The sequence below is a fragment of the Ischnura elegans genome, chromosome 3 (genome assembly GCF_921293095.1).
Source record: "Ischnura elegans chromosome 3, ioIscEleg1.1, whole genome shotgun sequence".
Classification (NCBI taxonomy): domain Eukaryota; kingdom Metazoa; phylum Arthropoda; class Insecta; order Odonata; family Coenagrionidae; genus Ischnura; species Ischnura elegans.
The window spans coordinates 117,565,625-117,588,096 of NC_060248.1; the positions used below are offsets into that span (position 1 = coordinate 117,565,625).

A 22,472-nucleotide genomic window follows, 5' to 3' on the forward strand; every position below is an offset into this window, starting at 1 on the left:
CGTGCGGCGATAAGTGATTTGCAGGGGCTCCGGAAGAGCCGAGGCACGGGGTCCCGCCTCGGGATTGATTCATGAGGCATCAAGGATGCCTGGGGAATTTCCGCAAGGGAATCAGTCGGATCCTACCCTCTCGGTGCACTGCTGCGAATACTGTATTGCTCACGGAATATTTCTCAATTCGAATGTAATCCCAAAGCGATCCATAGAAATTTGTACCTACTGATTTTGAATTGTTCTGGAGAAATCCTCATTTTCTCCATTTGATATAATTTGCTAATTTGGCCCGAAGGAAAGCATTCTTCTGTAATATATCTTCTAAACACCAGAAATTTATTTTTGTCTGCTCCCAAGGAAAGGTCTGGGTTTGGAATTGGTCCGAAGAGAAGGTTTCTCATTTTCTTTAGTCCATGCCAATAGTTCATTCGGGCCGAATGAAAGCATTCTTCTTTCATACAATTCTTCTAAACAGCAGAATTTTAGTTTTGACTGCCACAGAGGAAAGAAAAACCCCATGATAAAACCCATTCAATAAGATTTATACGTCAATTAAATATTTATTCAATCCAATATTTATGTCTCACTCACAAGATGAATACAAAATCAAAATAAATTGCATTTTTCATGATTCTGGGTTTTTACCTCCCAAAATTAAATTTAAAGGATATTTATTTTAAATAATTATAGAAGTAACGAGATCTGTAATTTACGATTCATTATTACTAATTGAAACAAATTCAATCCACTTCAGTGAACCTACAGATGGAGAGAATTTCAGATAACAAGAATATCAACCTGCTCCCGTTCTTGCTTCTCTGCTCAATTTTGGGAAGGCTCAGGAAGGTATGTTTATATATTTTTCCTCGTATTCAGCATCCTGCTTACATTCGAATAATCTTATATGTACTCGTATAAACAGATAATACTGAAGGCCGACGTCGAGCGTATTGACGCGCACATGTTCAGATAAATAAACACCAGCAGAAGGAATTCTCTTTGAATAAAATATCACTATTTCGGTCAATTTTTTTTACTGCAGCTATCAGCATCTGTCTTCGGTATACTTCTAAGAGGTTTTTTTCTGTCACATAGATAAAAGAAAAGACTTCGTCCGAAGAGCCGATGTGAAAGAAAATCTATTGGACGTAGGCATTTGAATAGTGTATATGTTCCTAAATATCTACAAAAATATTTGCCGTTTCAAATTAGACTTCTTCCTCTACTGCCCCAAAAGTATTCACTGAAATATCTTGAAGGAATTTTAATTTTTGAGTGACGTTGGAAACTCGTTTATTTAATATCCGGTGGAAATACTTATATTGTTGCAGGGCAAAGAGGAAAATTATCAAAAGATGCGACTAAGAACAAATACCCGGAGAAAGTGATGGCCAATTTTGCCCATATATATAATTATCATATGCTGCCTTGTAGTCTTCAGGTTATGCTGATGGTATCGATTACTCTAGCTCATTAAATCTGCAGTTCCATGCGTTCGGTTCATAGCAGTTGATGTTCAGATAATTAATCATCAGTGCCGCCATTGCTTCCCACGCCCCGCTCCGAGGATCTAATCGCGTCCTTCCTTATCAAATTAGGAGTATCAAGCATCTTTCCCAATAGAGTTCCACTTCCTTGTCTTCGCTGGGAAAGAAAACTTGCCGTGATTTTTTTAATGGTCAACCAGATTCAAATAGAGATGTCTCTTCTACGCGGAAATCGTCGGTATGGTAGTGCGGGTGTGTTGTTAATGTTTTTGCGTCTTTTATGATGAACGGTGCACGCTATAAATAATCGCTGATGATGGGAATGGATGCAAGAGAGTGGTGCGGTCGCGCGATCTCGTGGCGTGGAGGTGCGGGTTGTACATGTTGTATCTGCGGCGAGTGAGAGCCATCCGGTGGGTGCAAGGCATAACTGTGGTTGCCGCCGCCGTGAGGCAGACGAAGAAACGGAGAGTGAGTGAGTGGGAGACGGAAGGAAAGGAAGAGAAGGATGGCTCAAGAAGGCTGTCGAAGGCTGCGGTCTTCTGAGGTGGGATAATGACAGACCCCGGTAACTCGGCCTCCGGGCATGCTCCTTTTTTGTAAAGCTATTTCAGAGCTTCGGCTAGTTGAAGCGCCACTACATTGTTGATGCATCGAGAAGTTAAAAATCAGCGTTTCCATGGGAGCATAGTCTTTGAAGCGCGAAAAATCGTGTACTTACTTTTGTCAAGCCGGGTGAAGAGATTGCAATACGATAAATTGCAGTTAATGATAAAAAATTGACTCTTGCTACAAAAAATAACAATGATAAAATATAATTAATTAGCGAGAAGTAATACAAGAGAGTAAATAATATATATTAAAATATATATTTACTTTATATTTGACATCTATATAAATTTTTTGTTATAAAAAAGTTTTCTTTCATATTTTTAATTTTTAAGCTGCTAACGCAAACAACACAATACCTACAAAACGCAGACAAATGTGCACCAAAATTAATGTACTGTTACCTGGCTGGTAGGGATGAAAATGATTTACCAGGAAAGTTCATGAATATACGGAGCGACTAATAATGAACAAGATTATAAAAAGCATGGATAAATTTCCTTTCTTTTCCAGTGAATATAATCGTAATTAATGAATTAGTTACCAAGGCACACCACAACAAACTGGAGTGCCTTGACTTAATGCAAGGACAGGGCTGCATTTTTGCGTTTCTCTACATAAATGTCCGCAGTAATGCAACCGATGGTTCCGAAACTTTTTTCCATTTTAACTTGAACACGATATATTGGCAATTTGATAAGTATAAATGGCATCCATTTGTTTGCAACATTAGTCGTGCCTTTCTATTCAAAATTAAAAGAATTTACCATGTTTTTGGTAGAGGTACTTTTTTAAATATATGTGCATGAGCAATCTCTATTTGGTATCAATATGTTTTAGTGTTACTGTTAATGTGCAGGGTGTAAATTTGGAGGATCTCTACTAGATGTAAGCTGATAGCGTGCGTCCAATCCCGCCGTTCCCCTTGAGAAATATCACATTATCACCTCACCCTTTTGCCCAAAACCATGAGGGTCGGTCGCGTTCTCACCGAAAAACAACGATTCAAATTTTTGCCTCTTGTTTGCGGAGGTAACCATGGGAACCCGCCCTCCTCCACCCGGAATCCTTCGAGGCGTTCCTCCTACTATCGTGTTCCCTGGGAAGGATCTCTGTGAAGATTTGTACGAAGAAGTGGACTTCCTTCATGCTACCCATTCATCAAACTGGTTCCGAATTCCTTCCCAGCGAAGGGTGGAGATGTCTCGTGACCATACGTGCCGTTAACAGGAATGAGCGGCGAAGTGACTGGGAAAATAATCCAAAACCGTTGGTTTTAATTAGACGCCATCCATCGAGGAAGTCTATCCCTCACAAGAGGCATAGATAGTTTATGCCACCTTGCCAACGTGACGAGGGCACCTAATTAATAGTCACTTTACTGAAACGCGACTCAAAGAACATCGTCGCCTCTTGCGTCTAGCCCAACCACTACTAGATTAGGTCAAACCAAACCGATCAAGTCGTCCATAGCCGAACATTGGATGACAAGTAAAAAAAAGGCATCGATTTTGATGAAGCGGAAAGACTCTGCCTAACATCTGATTATTTCGACAGAATATCTAAAGAGGCAATTGAAATCCGATTCGAAAATCGGCATTAGAGACTCCACGCACGCGCTGATCAGTGCTTGGGTGGCAGTGCTGAAAAATATTAAGTCATTTGAGGAAGAAAATCAGCACCAACCAATGGTAAGAGACCACAACTGCGACACAATCATGCGGTCATGGCACCAACGTCATTCCTTGATGACGAGGAATGTGTCATACCACAAAACGCCGGAGAAGATGGACACTATCACCCGGTTGGAGACCCAGGAAAACTTTACTCAGTCTATTCGCCGGGAAAACGCCAGATCTTTCTGGTTAGCCACTTTTTGTTTTTCGCGGAATAATAGATCTTTACCTACTAATGCGGCCCAAAACAGACTGTTACGAAAGCTGTGAAATCAATTGTTGTCACTTCCTGAGAAGGACAGAATTTCCAGCCGAAATTTCAAGTTCATTACATCGCAAAGTTAGGTTTTGTCTCGAATAATTTTATTACGAAGAAATGGAAGTGGTGATATTTAATTTCCCCTGGATGGATGCTCTATTGCATCAAATCAAAATGAAAATTCTGTTCTTAGATCTTTTGTTGGCAATCATGAAATTAAAAGATAAAACTGATTTAATTAAATGGTTAAAAAATGAACATTAGAGAATCAACCACAATGCCCAGCCCTTGAGATATTCGAGCAGCCAAAAATGCCGAGATAAAATTCATTTGTATGTAGAAGTATTCTTCGAATCTGAGTGAAATGTTGTAAATCATATCATCGAATAAATCTGCGCGATTACCATGCATATTCTTTAAACAATACCCTCCAACTCAGGAAGCTATCAATGATTATATTCTGTTCATGTTTAACTCTCATATATCCAGCCAGAAACGGCGTGTTTATAGACGTTGAGTCTTCTATCACAAAAAAATGATGAACCGAGTTAAAAATCTCCTCAAATATGGTGAGGAAGCCTTCGTGATGCGTTAGGATACCTTTCCCTGCGAGTGAAATTCTCCCTGGGGAGTTTTCGAGAGTGAGTTGGGCAAAAAAAAAACGTTGGCGTGTTGGCTATCTTTTGCTTGCGATAATCCGTTTTTATGTTTGCGCAAGCATATGTTTTGAGGTGGTTTTCCCCCTTTTTTTTAAATCTCCTGGGATACATGTTTCAGGGCGCTTGGGATTTCTATGGGTCATAATTTTTACAGTTAGGAAGTTCCCAGAGTGTCCGTGGAAAAGTCAACACTCCCAACTCCGCTGCGCTGTTTATGCGCTGCATTGATGATTGTGAGCACAACATAGGAAGGCCTACTGTAGTAAGTCATAATGGTCAGTGGCCTGTCACCTCTATTTTTAATATGTGGCTTGCAAATAGCATCATTTTTTTTGGAAGATTTTCATGCACAAAAAATATCCTGTCTTTCCAATGAATGTTTTTGTGATGTTGCCTGTGGCAAAAATTTTGAAATGGGTGAACCATTCTTGGCGCTTAAGTAATCCTACTGATAAGGTTATTAATGCAATGGTTGATTAAGCAACAAAAAACGAACCTCTACGTTCTTGGCGAATGATTTTGCGTGTTAGAATCGGAATCAGGGGTTAATCCTAACCCTCTGTTTAGCTCGCGGATTTTCTTTCAAATGTTGAAAACTTATAGTAAAATTTTTATGAATGACACGTACGAAGTAATTTTCAAAAATAAATAATCAACATCTAGAATAATATTACTCACTGTAGTTTGCAGTGAAAATGACGCGCCACACATCGAAACGGACTCATTGCCTTCTTTTGTTAACCTCCGGGAGTTTTATGATGTTCCATAATGTGTATGTCTTATGGAACTTGAATTAGAGCGTAGAAATGGAGTGCAGAAGTTGATGAGAAATTGAGTCAAGGCTTCAGAGGGGAAAGAAAGGTAAAGTGAGATTTGATATGGCGGTAAAATTAAATTTTCATTTTGTAGATAAACAAAATCATATTTAGGTATAGCTCTAGTGCTCTACTCCAGGTTAATGTGGCCGTAATGTAAAGCCAGAGGGGAATGCCTAAATATTATTCACCGGGAAAAATTAAAATCGTTCAAAATCATATTTATTGGATAAAACTCGTATACTCTTAAGTCCATATTCCGACGCCAGTTAAGTAGCGAAGGGGGAGGAGAGGGTACGAATATCTCCCCCCCCCCACGAAATATAAAAGCACACTTACTTTGCATCACAAAAGAAAACTAAATATCAACTAAATATAAAAAAATCATGAATCTACAGAAGATTATTTAAATGAAGTTTTTCTTGATCATAAAAAATGATAACATTAGTTTAAAACCCTCTACTTAGTACCTTGTTTTTAAAAAATCCCCCCCCCCCCTGGTCTTGGACCTCCCCGAATTCCTGGCTACGCCACTGTCCGACGCGCTTCACCATATTGCGCTAAAAACGCGAAATACTTAGGAAATCTATAGTAATAATTCCATTACTTTCTGAATAAAACAGAATTTTATAATTACTCCAATATTTAAAAATATCAGGACACATCAGAACTAAACAAAATGAATTGCTACCTTATGAAACAGCCTTTCACCCATCGGCCGAAATAGCTCAGTTGGGAGAGCGTTAGACTGAAGATCTAAAGGTCCCTGGTTCAATCCCGGGTTTCGGCAAATTTTTTTATTCGCCTTCTATTTTTTTTAGGTATTCCGTACGTGTGAGTTTTTAAAAAAATTGCCGTTCTATCAATTTCAAACCTTTCGGTGGACACCGAATACAGATAGCTTTGTAGCTTTTCCGCAAGTGGTTTCAAATTCTGGTCGAATGTTCGGAATATTTCCTGAAATAATTCAAAGCATCCAAAGTACATCGATAATTTCCTCGATTATCAACAATGATCTGTAGGTGCAAGCTACTCGAGTAGAACTCTGGCGAATTGCCTTACTCTCTAATTAAATAGTTAATACAGGAGACCAATGAGAGAAAAATATGAAATTGGCAGGCTAAATGAGAAGTTTTACACTTAGAAATCCCTGTAATATTTGGAACCCTAGTTCATTAGTTGTTTGATACTTATACTTAGCAACCTTCTGTTTGTAACAATACATTTTATTAGTAAATTTACTCCTGACTTTGACCCGAGAGCTCGTTTCCTACCTTTGTGAGGACACGGAAAATCTATGCTGCTTCTCAAATCGATTTTAGACTGAGGAAGGACTTGTGTAGCATGGAGATACTCTTCTAGGGCGAAACTTTTTTTTGCGAATGGCATTGCGCTCGTTCTGGGTAATTGAAGTGACTGCGGTTCTTACGGCAAGTTTTAATTGCCCTTTCGAAGAAATGTACTGGTTTTCAGCTTTAAAACGGGGAAAGCGCGTGAGGTCGTAATTCATTGTAGCCTGGAAACGGTACAAACCGTCTAGAAATTTTACCGCGCCATAAGTAATGAGTGTCCGGAAATAATCTTCGCATATATATTACTAAGATTGCACTGTAATATTAGTTGCCATTCGTTTGTCTTTTTTTAATTTTTTGACCCGATTTTCGAGTATATTTCTCCGACACCGAACACTACACTCGTATTGGAGGTCGAATCTCTTTTTTCATAGGGAAGTTGTGGGAGAAAAGCTGTAAATTAGAATCTAAATCCCCAGCAGTTGGCCTCGGTGGAGAATTTTTTTATGGTAATTATTTTTTTTTTATTGCAATGCCTCACACCAAATGTCCTCGCCTCCATCCATGAGATCGCGATATTAAATTATGAGGGTGAAAAAATAACAATGGAGGAGTTCATTGACGGCCTATTTATAATAATCACACCATAACTTGAGGTAAAAGGTGAAAAATTAGTGAGTTTACTACGCAAAGTGAATATTGGCGTGACGGGGTGGTAATAACTGTACAGAGGTAAAATTTCATACCTACATTCCCTAAATTTATTTTGTAATATTCTCCACGATCATACATCTGGTACCGCCGTGGAACTTCGCGATTTTTTGCCATTAGTTTCCTTAGAATAGAATTGACTCAGCTTTCCCGGATTTATCAACTAAAATGAATTGTAAGCTCGTATGAAAGGTCGAAAATCTTTTTTAAGGTCGAAGGTTCCGGAAGCATAGGCTTACTAGGTCTTTTAGCCATTCTTTGCTTGATCCTTATTTACATCCATTGCCAAATTTTGCATAAGTTCTTATCACTTGTGTTTGCAAAGTGGAAAAATCTAAGTTGCTAAGTTACTAATTTGTATTACATTGCGTAGTAGCATTTTAGAGATAAATTCAATATAATGCGAATTCGTACTGTATATAGTATTCCAGGCACCGAAGTTTAATTTTTCTCATGCCTTGTACTTATTTAAGCTGAGGTAAAACTCAAGTATACAATGAGGTAGAAGCATGCGATACTATGGTTATATAAAAATTACTTTTTGGGAATATTAAGACAACTGGAATGTAGTTTTATGGGGCACAAAAGGGAGAGAGATGGGTGCTACGTAAATCAAATGATAAACTAGTAGTTTTTAACTTGAGCGTGCATTTTGACTTTACATGTTAGATAAAATGTGGAAGCTCCCAATGGGCTTCATTATAATATGAAGCACACTGAACTGAGTCACTCCTCTCCGTTATGAATTCGTAAGCTCGGGTTTCAAACTGTGAAACACGTTCGCTGGACGCCTTCCCAAGACCTCGTCCCGAGTTTTTGACCCAATTGCGAGGAGTTACGCGGCCAGAACGGAAAACACACGCCTTTTTTGTCTCCACGTGAAAAATGAGTGCCTACAAAAAGAGCGCTTCGTGGACGAATGCCCTGTGGAATTCTCGTAACCTCCTATGACGACGAAAAGAGTGACTTTTTTTTGTTGCTCTTTTTGGACCAAGGAGTCGGTGCAATCGTTGCGTTCGACAAGGACCTTCTCACTCATCCGGTTCGCCTCTTGTGAAAGTAATATTGTCAGTTTCTCGGCGTCTCCACGTATTAGTGACACCGTGCGAACTTGCAGAGCACCCAGCGCTGTTGCGTGAGAAACTTTCATCTGCGGAGAACTTGGTCCTTGAACGAAAAGAAAATGAGTGAGCCCAAGCAATCCTAAAGCTGGGATGTGTATCATGATGCTGTCGCCGTTTTTTTCCTCCGTAACATTGCGGCCTTGAAAGGATAAGTTTCTGTTTTTATATCCCCGCAATACGTTTCACATGTATTAGAGCAACCCATTACAGGAGGGTAGGTACTTGGAAAATAAGACGGAAAGATGAAGCCACTGTACTCTAGTAGAGCTTTAGCGAATTGCCTGACTCTCTTATTAAATGGTTAATTCAGGAGATTAAGGAGAGAAAAATATAAAATTAGCAGGCTAAATGGGAAGTTTTACCCTTAGAAGTCCCATGATGTATTAGAGCAACCCATTATGGGAGGGTAGGTATTTGGAAAATATGACGGAAAGATGAAGTCATTTGCGTAATAGGGAAGGGCAAAGAAGGAATTTTAGAGAGAAACTCAGAGTCGGAATCAGCCTGCTCTTAACGAAAGGGGCCATGGGTTTACGTCCCATCCATCGGACCAAATGCTGCACCTGAAATATCCTCCTCAAAATACTTAAGCAGGTATCGGGCATCTCTGAAAAATCTCTAAACTCGCCTCGGTTTGAACCCGGGTCCACGGGAGGCCAATACTCAGCTGACAAGGTAACCCTCAATCACTGGTATTTAAATCCACTATGGCGTCGCGCCATATCCACCATACTGCAATTTTATACGTGCTAAAATAAGTTATGCCGCGGTACTGATGAAATGAGATGTTATAATATGTTTGGTTATGAGAGGTATGTCAAAATTTAAATGTTGAAAGTACCTTCCCTAGGGGTAATAAAATTTTATCTTGTGCACCGCGCGGAGTCTTTCATCCATCACTTCCTCTCACTAATACTTCCATGGTTTTGAAGAAACTCCCAAAAGACCGGTTTTTATGGTAATCGAGATTTGGATTACAATATTTTTGGTAATAAATTTTTATGAGTGACTGTTTACAAGCGGCATTTTCATCCTTGCTGCTGGCTGTATTGAATCTGGTGTTCTTCGAAAGCGTTTTGGTCCTCATTCGTTCGTGCTTTCCTCTGATTCCAGATTATGCCTCGTCGCGCATTGTATACGTGCGCTCTGAGAAAACCAGTTTTCGGCGTGGGCGGAGATTGGAGGAATAAAGGTCATTGCGATCACAAGGGCAATAAATTGGTCTTGAAATTGGCGGCTTGAAATTTCTCTCTAAGGTGTTGATTAAATGATCTTGTAATATGAGTGATGTTTAGAGCTGAAATATTACAACGCCTATCGAAATAGGTATATTATAATTTATCAAACTTGAGTAGCAGTCTAAATCTCGTTGAAAGCACATATTGGACAAATAGTTTTCCCAGATATTGATCCACCACTGATGACAGAAGGAGCTAAATCATTGTGTGAATACTTCCTTAAGCCGGGTACATAATTTTCCTGTCACTTCCTATTTGATTCAGAAAAGTACTGCTCAATATACTTTTCCATAATCATATAAAATAACCCCTTCACATAGCCAAGCCTTTCCCTTAACTTTTTCTGTCCCATCACTTGCCCTATGGCCATCTAACCCTTTGTATCATATAATTTGTCTTCCTGCCTGCTTGAACCGTGGCGTTTTTCCCACCCCATTGGTTAGAATGAAATTAGAATAAGTGAGAGCTTATTGGCGATAGATTTACAACTGTCGCTAATACCTTACCGATTCAGTTTTCGGTATTTTCTCCTAAGAGCAATGCACTTCACGTTACATTATTACCCTGCGGATTAGATGCATACTCGTATGTTAGCCCCAGTATCATTTTTTCATTGAATTGAGCAATATTCTTCTGATCTCTTTCTCTAATTGAATCAACCTTTGATAGTAATGATAGGTAAGGGCAGAGGTAACCCCTAGCTAGACTCATATAAGCTAGAATCAAGTATAAAATTCACAAATTTAGGGCGAGGACTTTCTTTCACCATGCAACCTGCCATTTTTTTTACAAAGGTTGACGAATGAAAAAGGACCCGGATGGGAACCCAAAAAATTTATCTGCTACTACCCAAGGATGCTGCATAGGGTCTGATGTGCTGCCTACAAACATATGCGGGTCTCTTGATGATGAGAAAAGATGGAATGGGCGCTCACAGAGAATGAGGCCTTGGAGACGCGTCGCCTTGTCCGCCGACAACAAAGCAACGAAAGCGAACGCTCCGGATTCGATATCATCCCGTGCTTCGCATTAGACCGCCGCCGCCACAATTCTTTTTTCCTCTCAGTCGGCCTTGATGAGGGGGTGGACGTCAGAGCACCTTTTCCATTGCCGTGAACCGCGCCCATGGTGTGTGGGATGCTTGCTCTGAGCCAGCAAACCTGTCCGCTGCTGGCTGACCTCACCCTCCAAGTGGTTGGCGTGGCCGTGGATAACCAAAATCCACACGATTCAATGTTGGCGTCTGGAGAGCTCTCCTACCTTCGAATCATCGCGTTCGAGAATGTTACTGCCCCGTTATGAGCGCATAATGATTCTAGAACGAGCCTAGACAGGGGCGGCAGAGATATTCAATAAAAAACAATCGTATGATTAAGGTACTATCTGACATTAGGCATGAATGATTTGATGATGAAATTAGAATAAATGAAAAACGTATGCTGTTACTGACTTCGTAATTCTAAAGATACGAAACAGTAGGTATTAATTCCGTTTTTTATTTCGTGGTCGACATATGCCCTCATGAATGGGTGGGTAGTTTGGGAGGTGTGCTTCAAACCGTATGCGATCGGTGTTTTGGTACCGGCATTAGCTCACTCCCAATGGTAAGTGACCAGGAAACATTGCCAGACAGGGTGACAGTATTCTCCGTACTCTAGCCATGTAGATAGGTTTTAGGTTTCGACTGAAAATTTTAGGCCATGGGATGAGGAACCTGGATTGTAATTTACATCGCAAGCCATGGGTACTTTGAACGAGATTTCTCGAAGTCAGTGGCCTGATATCATCTCGGTATAATAATGGAAGATTTAAAAGTTATGCCATTGTAACAGAAATATGAGCTCATGGCTTATGTGCAACAGGATGCCTAGACTTGAAATTCAGCAGTGATATTTATTGAGGGTAAGAAAATCAGAGCTCATATTTCTGTCACACAAAATATATGGAACAAGTAAAGAAGGGTGTGAAAGAGAAGAAATACGTTGGTGTGAAAAGATTACCTGATAGGAGAACTGAGTGGAGAGCTGCGTCAAACCAATCCTAGGATTGTTGACCAGTGATGATTTCTGTCACAATGGCATAATTTTAATCTTCTTACCCTCAATACATATCACAGCTTAATTTCAAGTCTAGGCATCTTGTAGCTCATAAGAAGGCAAGCCATGGATAGAAGATGGGATAATGATAATACCTAACTTTCAATGTCCTCACACACAGGAAAAGTTTTTATTATCGCACTACTACTCTTTCTTATGCGTAGTCTTCCGCTTTTAATGGTTTAACGTTTGTTTCTCGACGATAAGAGCGAGATTATTGAAACCAATATTGTAAAAATATATCTGATGGCTGGAAAAAAACTCTCCGAAAAAACTCTAGGGTGGATAATGTATCAGTTGATCTATTACATTTATTGCCTCATGGCATCTTTCCCTCGTCGGCAGCTCTTCAAGTCGCGCGAGATGGCGTGAAAAAGTATTGCCCCGGCAAGGTTGGCTGGCTAGTTTGGGGTCAAGAGATGTAATAGTTGGAGCAGAACGAGACGAGAAATAAACGCACCTTGACGCTTGATCTTATTCGTGTTGTGAGCACGTGCGCTGAACTCGCTGGATTCTTTGTTAAGCTATTGCAGATAGCTCGCAATTCCCGTTGACAATAGAGTTAGTAATGTGCTCGAACTGCGGACTATTTGATAAATACTATGCCTTTTAAAAATACTTCTACTATTATGGGGTTGGACCTTTTTCAGGTTCTAATCGAATACAATTATTGACGATGGCTGCCAGAAAACAATGGCGCATAGAATTTCTCTGTGTAATTTATAGCTACTATAATGATGTTTGATTTATGTTTCCCACGAGACTACTTAGTCATATCCTTCATTCAATATGACAGGAAATTTATGGGGTTAAGCATTTTGTAATGTAAAGGGTTGTCTGATTTGATGATTGCTAAAGGAAATAGTTTTGAACACCAGTTACCCACCTGTCTGAGGAAATACTTCACATATATAATGAAGGAGGGCCTTGAGATTTAGCTATTTGTATAGAGTCTAATATGGCATTTAAATCTAAAATCTTATACATAAATCAAAAAATTAACTTTTTCATGAGCTTGAATTGGCATTATTTTTTGTAGTATTTGAAATCGAAAGTCTCTATACCCTTACAGCTTCAATAAGACTGAAATGATTCGCAAGGTGTTAAGCGAAACTTATTTGAAAATTTGTGAAGCTAAATTATTACGGATTCCTGCTACATAATGTTTCGAAGCGATCAAAGGAATTCGCTGGTAGCTGCTTGATTGCTCAGATTATTTTTATTTGGTCGTTCACCAAAAATCATGATTATTCATGTATCCATCATGCTCTAATTACTGCCATTCCGTTGTAATGACGCCGGGACGACACTAGCTAATAACCTGGAAATGTATTCGCTCACCCTTCGTATCGAATTAAGGTTCTCTTCCCTGTCGACATCCGTCATATAATGGCCGCAAGTTTGCCTCTCTCATTGCCAGCATACGGCAGGGAATTAATCTTTCCGAGTTTGTTTTCCCTGGCAACGAGACGACTTCATCGAGGCAATTAGTACTTTTTTTCCTCAGCGGTACTCGCAGATTATTCCCATGATTCGTAGCTATTCTTTTTCTTGGGAAGAAGTGTGCCACCGATGCTTTGATGATAATCTCCCTAATGGATTTCCTGTTACTCCTTCACGCTCGCTTTTTCCAAGCAAGGACGTCGTGAGATTGTCGAGACCAGCCAAAAGAGGACCACACGTGATGCATTAATCATTTGCTCTTTCAGTATATACCTATTTATCACAGGCTTCTTATAAAATTCACGCACAACTTAAACCTATTCCCTGTATTTTTTTATAAAATGATACTCAGTAAAATGTACTTTAATTTTTATCTTATGTTTTTTTTCGGTCCTTCTTTGCTGTGGGAACTAATCACGAGTGCGGCTATAAGATTGATGAGCTTTCAGATAGAAATCCATTTATAAATTAAATATGTTAATTAAGGCATCACTTTTTGATTTTTTCAACTCTTAATATGGTGAATTAAAAATTAATTAGCGCAAGCTATAATTCCATCCTATTGACCTCGATGTTCCTCAACTTCAATTTCGGGATACATTCCTTGCGAAAGGCACCACTATAGTATGAAATAAATAGAATTTTTCAAATATTTCAAACCTCTGAACGATTGGTTATTCTGATTTCCAAGCGGTTCTCTGTGTAATATTGGAATCTGTGGATCAAGTTAGGATTCAATTTTTTCTTGAATTTTTATTCCTTCACAATTTTAATGGAGCTCACGTGATTGTTGTTTTATTTTTGTACTTCATTCCATTAATGTAAATGTTTTTACCTCGAAGCGCGTTTCATTTCCTAATTTCTGATTTGATCTTTCATTTTTTTTTCCAGCCTTGATTTTTATCCTGCTTGTTCGCTGAGTAGTTTTTCATGTTTAATTTTGCGACCTTCGTCCATTTCTGCGGGAGATTTTAAGTCTAAGAATATCTTTGAAATGATGTATCTCGTAATTTTGAACGAAATATTTGGAAATTAGGAGGAAACTGAAAGTGTGGGCGTTGACTTCTTTCCCGATGCTTGTTTTTAATTTTCTTCCATATTTTTTCAGTCCATCATCAAAGGCTAGCAATCGTATTGGGGACCTTGATTGAGTAATCTGATACCACATTATTGGTGAAAAATATCAGGGGAGGAATGGCGTTTGTACCGCTCCTTGAAGGGTACGTGTCGGCATATATAGGTCACCCACCGTATGGTGGAGAAATGCAAAAAGTTCGGATCATAACGGGTCCATTCTTCCCCCGCCCGCAACCCGATACAAAAGACTTTTGAGTCCCGTTCAAGAGAGCACGAGAGCGAGGAATGATTAATAATCTCCCACGCTCACCTCCACCTCTGTCATTTTCGGCGTAAACAGAGCGGCCGAATGACCAATCTGGCTGTCTGAGCCGTCGTAATCATGCTGCTGATGTAATCAATCACATTCGGGCAAACATGGTAATGGTCTGTGGATTTATCTTCTGTGGCGATACGCCTTTGTAAAAGAATTTCTTAAAAAAGTCTTCGTGAAAGCAAGGGCAAGAGTCTCATATCTCGACACCAAAATATAATGGCATTACTTCCGCCTCCTGACTTTTTTTTCTTCCCCCACCCTAAGTATAATAACAATGATTATTTTGAGCAACTTGCATGCTGACGACAACCCAATGACGCAAAGGACAAAATGCAGAACATTTCTATAACATCTTGGGTCTGACTTTGAAACACTAAGCTCGATATTTCTAAGTTCCATATCAATACCTCGTAATGGTAGAAGCGAGCCGTTTCCCTTGAACGGACGTTACTGGGGAGGAAATTTACAGAAAGGTGTGGCAAATTTTGCAAACGCGACAGCGGAAAGCAGATAGTTTGGATGCCGAATGTCGGTGCCGATAAAATGATTAGCTTGAGGTGAAGTTAGTCGTAGGAACTGACAAATCGTTTTTAATTCCTTTTGAAATATCTGAACCCTCCTTGTATTCGACTGAAATGAGATTGCGATCGCGCGATTCTGGATTTTTTTTTACATACAACGGTGGTGTCTCATTTCTTGGTTATCATAAGTTCGTGCAATAAAAAGATCAGAATAATTCATTTTTGTCATTCGGTGATAACTTTTCAGCGTAGCAGTGGCGAACATCAAGGTTTTTAACCTTTTCCAGTGATTTTTTAGTTAAAATGTGACCGAGTTTAGCCGTAAGCAAGTATAAGTGCTCTTCCAAAAAAAATATCTTTAGTATTAACGATTGCAACCGTGGATAAAACCAAATGCATGCAAATTATGCAAATTAAATTACTTATATAGGATATATCTATTCATCTACATCTACATAATACCTCGCAAGCCGCCTAAAAGGCGTGTGGCAGGGGGTGTTAGGACACCAGCCGTCTACGCATAAAAAATGAAGTGCTCTACGAAGTTGGTACTAGCATTTATTAAAGTCCTTCATGGTTCGGGGGAAAAACGAATTCCCATATCTATCCGTTCGGCAAAACATCTCTCTTAATTTATCGCTTCTATCGGACCTGGAAATATAGTGTGGCTCTAATATTATGTTCTCCGTGTGGCTCTTGAAGATATCCATTCTCCATTGTTCAAGCAATCTAAGCCTAGCGCGCAGCCTCCGAGTCTCCAGCGACTCCCAGCCTAATTCGCTTAACACGTTGCGTACCGGGGTATTTAAATTCCTAGGAACGCCGGTTCTGGGTGGAGGTGTTGAGATTGGAAATATGTGCCTATTAGGGCGTAATGCCTTTAATTTAAACAAGGTTAAAAAGCTAATGTTTAGAATATACCTTTACCCAATCAAACGTTATGATGCATCGATTCATTATGAATAACGAACAACAACTGAAAACGTACTAACGAATACGTATTGTACGCTTTCAAATTGTTTTGGTTGACGCGCCTAAATGACGAGAATCTTCGTTATCCGTCCGGAACGTTCGCGAAAAAAAAGACGAGAATTCTCGCCATCCGTACGCAACGTGCATCTGCGGAACGCTGTCTGTACGCCCGTAGCAGTTTTTGACGAAACGCGCAGCCTTCCTTTGTAGTGAAATTAATGGTGAAAACATTTGAATGGTAAAAATAACTTTGTAGTTCAGCCTGAGTAATCAGAAAAAAAACATATCTTAACCGGTAGCATACTATTATTGTAATAAAAATCCCCAATTGCTTATTTCGGGTCAGAGAGAAGGATATGATATTTTTTTTCTTTTTCCAGGTCTGCGTGTTTAGTGCCGAGTTTGCCGGACTGTGTCGGTCGACGTCCGTCTTTCCGTGAGTGGGGGAGGAAATACCTCTTTTGCGGGAATCCGATGCCTTACTGGTCTCACTCCTATTATCGTGGGGGGTCGAGTTAGTGGTGGAGGAGGAGAATACATATTCTGATCGTTATCCCCGCCGAGAATCGCTCGTCCATGAATCCAGCACCGCTTGCAGTCCGGGATTACGGTTTCGTCGTCCGAGCGACGGTTGTTCGAGTGGGAGGGGGAGTGCCCGCTATTCCTCTCCTCCCCCACCTCCCATCCCCACCCTCCCCCCTCATGATGGACTCGATCACCTATTCTGGATCACTGTGATTCGTATATAAGTATTCTATCGATTAAGGTAAGTTTCCATGGAGTAATTAAAAAGCATTCTAACAAGAACTTCCCACTTAAAACATTGCGGACGGATCACGAGATAACTCGTGTTTTCTACACGCTGCCTTCATAAAGTTAATAAATTTATCGAGGCTATGTGTCATAAAAATTATTGATTTTAAGTATGGATTAAAAATTATTTATACAAATTATAACATTATTTATATTCTTAAAACACTAAAAATTTGAAAGACATACTATAAAAAGTTATTCAGATGTTAACCAAATTAAAGTTGCATGCAAAAAAACGCCTGCCTTGAAAGATACCCGGCCACTGGGGTAATTTCGAAAAAAAAAATATCCGGTCCTTAATGCGTTCAAAATAAGGCCTACTCCCTTTCATTGTATCTGGTGAACATATCCTCTTCCTTCCTCCCTTAATTTACCCAAAATTTTTCCCTCCAACACTGTTTTCCGAGTAAGTAATGAGGAAGTGCTAAGAAGAGTGGGAGAGAAGTCTACTGAAAACGTCAGGGAGGAGATGGGACAAATTAGTTGTCCACATAATGAGACATGATGGTCTGATGAAGAAAACAATGGTAGAAGGACAGGTGGAAGGGAAAAAGGGGAAGGGACGGCCCCGAATGAGTTACATAGGTTATGTTGTAAAGGATGTAAAAGAGAAGAAACACCGCTATAAAAAGGCTAGCGGATAAGAGATAGAAATGCGTCAAACCAATCTCAGGATTGTTGAATAATAATGATGATGAACACTGTTTTCAACAGTAGATTAAGATGGAGTTTGAAATATAAAGAGACCCACATTTTCCACTTTTCCTTCTGTCGCCCATTTCTCGAGCCATTCGTGACGACAAATCTACAGCCTTGACCCTTTCGGAAATAAATTGATGACGTCACGAGCTCATGCCGAGCGGGTCACCGCTTCTCGGCCTTGAACTGCCTGATGGCCTCGCGTAGTTCGTTATTGTTTTTACTCATGCAAGCGATTATATATGACGAACCAGAACTCGTATTACGTCACCCACTCATGGGAAGTGGGCATCAACTTTCACCTTTTTAATTTTACTCTTACGAGAGATTGGCTGAATGGAGATGATTTATTTCGTTGCAACTCCTCTTTCCCTAGCATTTGCAAATTCTTATAATGAACTGAGATTTCGGCTCTGAGGTAACAACCTCATTTTTAAAACTCATTTTGGGTTTTCTTAACCTGAAGGCGAAATGCGGAGGAAAAAAAACAAACATTAACATTTAAAAAGGCCACAAAATATGTTCTGAAATGGAGATACTTTATCCTCTAGCACAACAAAGTTAGGCTCTCCTCCTTTGACTTTTCTTGGACCAACTACGCCATCCAAATTACGAGAAATCTGAAGGAAGCGAAAGACTGCTCACAATATGATATTTCTTAATCAACTCGTGCCAAATAAAATTTTTAAATGTCAATGGTGTAACTAAACCCTCGAATTTTATTACTCTATGACGGTTCAAATCACTTAAACTATCAATCTTTTTCGTCAGACTGTTCGACGTACGGAAACATCATACCACTCTTTCTACTTTTGAAGACTTTCTTCTTTCGCTTCCTTCTCTGCCAGTCCAACTTTCTTCCTTCAATCAGACTACAAAATTCACTCGCCCCAAGGTAAATTCACCAACCGCCTGCAGCGTATCCAACGACTTTTTGCTCCCACTTCTTGCATCATAACCCTCCTCCTCACTTCTACAACACTTACTGCCTATTCTCTTCTTCATTTCGTGTAGCCCACATTTTCACCCCTTGAAGAAAGATGCTGCAAGTTATTCTCTTCGCCTCTACCGTTTGTTCTCGCTTTACGATATTTATCTGTTCCGGAGGACATATCGTAAAGCGAATTCCATCCTATTTTCAACCAATTGGGGACGAGCAATCAGTTGATGGTACATTGGCTCATAAAAATGGTGCTATTAAAATGCATTCCGTTTAACAATAAGACGTAAAATGTCATCAATTGTATCACTGATATTTTAAATAGCACGCGTACAATCAGATCAGATCGTACGCCGATTGCGTTGTAAATCATGTGTTTACAGCATTTCCTTTTGGGCGATAGCTGTGATACTGCTTGTGTTTTATGTGAAGTATAACTTGCATTCGTCGTGGGTTGCAAAGCTCCAGAGCGCCCGGAGTCTGCGTGGAACCGGTTCCGGTCCTCCGTGGAAGAAGAGGGCCGTCTTGGGGCCACCCGAACGAAAGGTAAAGGGAAAAAAATAAATTTCGGATGGTGGCCGTTGAGGATTCGAATCCTTTTCGAAGTGATTGTGGTGCAGCAAAGCTGTTTTCGAAGATTCTGGCCAGCGTTGCTTATTATCAGCTAATTTTGGCGGGCCAATTCTTGATTGCAGCTACATTTGCGATAGGCCATTTAATGTAATAATTAAGTTTGCATTTAATGACACTTGTCGTCTTAAAAATTAACGACATCGATTCCGTGGGCTCTAATAAGTAGGTGAATTGTTAAATATAGCAATAGTGGGCACGCCAATATGTATTCGTTAGATTGCGTTTATTTACAAAAATATCAATGATTCAAAGATTTGGGAACGATACAATGGAGGTAGAAATAATACCACCCAAAATGGGTCTGTTATATTGCTTGCAGGGTTTGCGTTTTCATCGTGGAAAATGTCTGATCTCTCCTCATCTAATTCATGGATCTTGTTCTCTATCCTCCTCACTCTCGTCAGCCTGCCATCCAACCTTATCTTAAATCTGTTGATTTAACATTCTCTTATTTCTCATATCTTTTACTATCACTTACAAATTCCTCTACTTATATATATCTGTATTAACGTCAACAATCATTTTGAGTGCGTAATTATTTATACGTCCGTTTTTTTATGCGCCCATATCTCTCTCGTCACTCTTCTGTTATTCCCTTGTTGGTATTACCCTCTTATCCAACTTGTCATAGTAATTTAGCTGCCTACTCCAGATACGTGCTTATTTTGATTAAAAATTCGCTTTCCTCCTCGAGAACCTCGTCTCATTAGTTCTCGCTTTCATTGAATAATAAATTTTTCTTCATTCATTTTCTATTGGGTAGGAGAGAGTGACTGTAAATATTCAACGATAGGACACTCGGCGATTAGGCAGCTTCCGCAATCGAGTGAAGTGCCTCCGCTGGTCGGAACTGATTTCCTTCCGCGGAAGTGGAGAGGAAGATGGTAACTGATGCTGCCCCGCCCATCCCCGCAAAATACGGTCCCGTGAGAAAGACGAGCGCTCACTGGGTGCGCTAATTTTTTAAGCACTTTGTCCCTCGAAGGGAAATTAATTCTGACTCCAGCCGACCCCCTCCAACAACAAAACTGGAAAGGAACTCTTAAAAAATTCTCGAAAGCGAAGCGTGGGTATCCGGAAACTTGGCTATTCCATAGACGAACTCCCACGCGCGGTAATTTTATCTCCGGTGGTTTTGTGTCTCTCCGAGAATGCGGTGGATGGACGATCCTCTCCAAGCGTTTGAGCATGAAAACACCCCGAAAGGATTAACTCTCCCCCGCGCGCGCACAATGGGAAGAGATTTTTCAGTCTCCAGCCCAACTGCCCCCTTCCACCAACTTTCTCCGCAAGGTTAAGCGCCCCTCTTTGTCTCCTCTCCACCTTACCCGTGGATATCTGCATATCTATGTCCCCTCTTTGTGACACCCCGTGAGCCGGACTGTGCGAACTTCAGCCTCCCTCCTATCAAGACTAATTGTTCGCATTCACTCTCTCTTAAGGAGTTCATCGAAATAAGCCACCACGCCAGTTAAATATGAATAAGTGAAAATTTGCTAATTTGACCATTTTTTATTCGAAATCGTCAGTAATTAAAGCTTTACAGAATACCTTGGCGGGGACCTTGTAATCGAAAAATGTTCACCGAGATGATTTTTACTATGCGATTTTTTGCAATTAATTAATTTATCACGGTCGGTTTCGTAAGTCGGTAAAAGTTTATAGAATAAATATTTGCTTTGTATTATTGTAATGCGTGAATGTTTTACTTGAATTAGGTTTACACGCTATTTATCGATATCGATAAACTGTTATTGAAAGCGATCAACTGTCCCTCTGAAAGGAGCGACCTACGACCTTACGGCGGCAAGTTTTCATGCTTATTCACGCTGGCCGATGCCAGAACTACCACCGGAGATTGCCTGATATATACAATAAGGGCGAAAATCGTTTTATAACATAATTTGGCTCCATTTAAGGCACAATAGTTTTTCATAGCGAATTTCACCCTCAATGTATATTTGCACTGGTGCGCGTGGCTGCGTACAAAATACTTTTTTCGTGCAGTGTTTAGACATACTTCTGCTTCTCTAAAAGATGCATCCAGCGTTTTTGCAACGCTGTTATGTTGCAGCATTACCGGGTACCGCACCTCCACGCAATTTTTCCCCGGAGCGAAATTATGACTCTCGAGGATTATGTGCGACCTCATTGGCGAGTAATAGCAATTATTCAACGGTAAAATGATGAATAGTTCAATAATTTTTCTGATTTAAGCTATGATTTTTGAAGGCGAAGAAATATGTAAGGATAAGTTCAACACCATCCCCCAGCGATTAAAGTTCTCCGCCGCGGTAATCATCACGATACCGTGAAATTGCGTTTCATAATGATCAGCGTGATCCGCAACTTCTCAGTGTCAGCATGAAATTTAGCCTACTCCTAGGGTGATTACGCAATGGATTCTTCAAATAGTGGGTTAATGGAACAATGAGAGAAATCGAATTTACTGACCGGAACAGAAATACCGTATTATGACAAAGCTGTTTACAGTACTCATCACAGGCAGGCATGAAGGCAGGCATTGGCTCATAGGAGCATCATGCTATATCACTCAGCTCCCTTGCAAACTCACGCCAGAAAAAACGGGCTCAACGTAAGAACATATGAATATTCGTTACACAGACAGGAGGATTCCAACAGAAGGAAATTTTGGGATGGCGTCGTAAGCCTTTTGCTTTTTTTTTATGACACATGACATGCCATAGTAACTATGCCAATGGTAGTGTACAAAGAATCCCGATTCGAGCCGTAGATGTGCAATGAAGGCGAGCAGCTGTCGACGTCGAACCGACGTAAAAAGGAACCGTACTTTTGTGACCACTTATAATCAGTTAGGATATTGTTTCTCCTACATGCGAAAGCAAATGAATTTGAATATAAATTTTAGACAGTTCAAAACGTGCTAGACCTTTTTCAAATATTGAAAACGTGACTATGCCTCGTCTCCAGTACGCATTTTCGAACGTACAAAATTCATTTTCATGGGCGAAAGGTCGAATCAGACGTAAATGGTAACGACATAAATCAAGAAATAACTGTAATATTACTCGATATTTACCAGTTTTTCTTTCGAGAGAAAGAGAAGTAGGCCACGG

At 40.0% G+C, this 22,472-nt stretch overlaps 1 protein-coding gene and 1 non-coding gene across 2 annotated transcripts in view; one reads left to right on the plus strand and one right to left on the minus strand.

Annotated features, from left to right (window-relative positions):
- Positions 1-22,472, minus strand: part of LOC124156426 (bicaudal D-related protein homolog) — a 301,899-nt gene that overhangs the window by 90,798 nt on the left and 188,629 nt on the right. The gene's annotated exons all lie outside the window — the stretch shown is intronic.
- Trnaf-gaa lies at positions 6,217-6,289 on the plus strand. Its single transcript has one exon. It is a non-coding gene; the product is annotated as a tRNA-Phe (tRNA).